This window comes from Puma concolor, chromosome A3 (genome assembly GCF_028749965.1).
Source record: "Puma concolor isolate L17-30 chromosome A3, mPumCon1.1.hap2, whole genome shotgun sequence".
Classification (NCBI taxonomy): domain Eukaryota; kingdom Metazoa; phylum Chordata; class Mammalia; order Carnivora; family Felidae; genus Puma; species Puma concolor.
Window position 1 is genome coordinate 6,750,924 of NC_141669.1, and position 1,382 is coordinate 6,752,305.

A 1,382-nucleotide genomic window follows, 5' to 3' on the forward strand; every position below is an offset into this window, starting at 1 on the left:
CCTTGAGCTCAGTTGAGGGCCTTGTTGATTTCTGTTCGTGAAACTAGGCCTCGCTGCAGACACCGTCTCACCCTTGTCGCCGTGTTTCGGGGGCCAGCACAGCACCTGACACGCAGTACATCGTCCGTGGACCCCACTGCACTGCTTGGAATCGCATCCCTCGGTATTGCTCGACCTTAGGGCTGCCGGCACTTTGACGGAGATGTCCAGCTCACAACCAGAGCCATATCTGATCCTCATTTTCCCTTGAAAGCATCAGGAGATGCTTAGGCCTGTGGCAGGAATCACTGTCTACTCTGATTTCATTTCAGCGACTTAGTCTCCAGGGGTCTTTCTGGATTCACTCCGCTCTTCAGACTCATGCTGACTCAGGTCCGTCCCTTCAGAGGCGCGTGCTGAGAACCCCTCCTGAAGCAGATTGAATAACCAATCAGCCGGATGCTCAAATCCACCAGCGCCTTGAGTGTGGGCTCCTTCCTGAGGGGCCTTCTCGCTCTTTCTCCAACTCAGCAACACGCTCTACAAGGCCCAGCTGGAATTTGTCAGTGAACTACTGAGCGGTGCGAGCCTTCTCTGACAGCTTCGATTATCAGCTCAAGGAATAAAAACAAAAGTCAGGAAGAGATGCCAGAGGCATCTCTGGACGCAGCATAGAGCTGGGTCCTCCTGTGGCATGAATAACGTGAGGGAATAGGTTTCTCTTCTAAGCTTTAGCTCAATTTTGGGAGTTTGCTTGCTGGGAGGCATTAAAAAGCCCTTGTTTGACCAGTTAAGAAAATAAATGACCCATAGAAAGATTTATCTGTGATGGACTCACACTGTATTTTCAAGGGTCGGATGTAACATGTATGACTAATAATACCTTTTATTGAGCAACTACTATGTGCCACATATTTTACCGAGCTAATCTCCACTTCTTAGGATAACCCTGCTGGGTTCCTGGTTGTACCTCCCTTCCCCACCTGCTTCTTTCCAATGAAGCTAGGGCTCTTAGAGAAACTTGGTCAAGGTAACAGAAGGTTGCAGAGCTGGGATTGGAACTTTGGACTCCAAACCCTAGAAATCATTTTTTTTTTCAGTCGCTAACCTTTTTTTTTTTTTCCATTAAGCAATAATCGCACCTCTGATAAACCTCACTGGCTACGATACTGCCACTGCACAAAGATAACCTTTTTTTTAAATGTTTATTTATTTTTGAGAGAGAGAGAGACAAAGTGTGAGCAGGGGAGGTGCAGAGAGAGAGGGAGGCACAGAATCTGAAGCAGGCTCCAGGCTCGGAGCTGTCAGCACAGAGCCCGACGCGGGGCTGGAACTCACGAACTGCGAGATCATGACCTGAGCTGAAGTCGACGCTTAACCAACTGAACCACCCAGTCTTTAAC

The 1,382-nt window shown here is 48.6% G+C and overlaps 1 pseudogene; it reads right to left on the reverse strand.

Moving 5' to 3' along the window:
- Positions 1-1,087: 1,087 nt before the first annotated feature.
- Positions 1,088-1,166, reverse strand: LOC112864410 (U4 spliceosomal RNA; annotated as a pseudogene).
- Between the last annotated feature and the right edge of the window lie 216 nt (positions 1,167-1,382).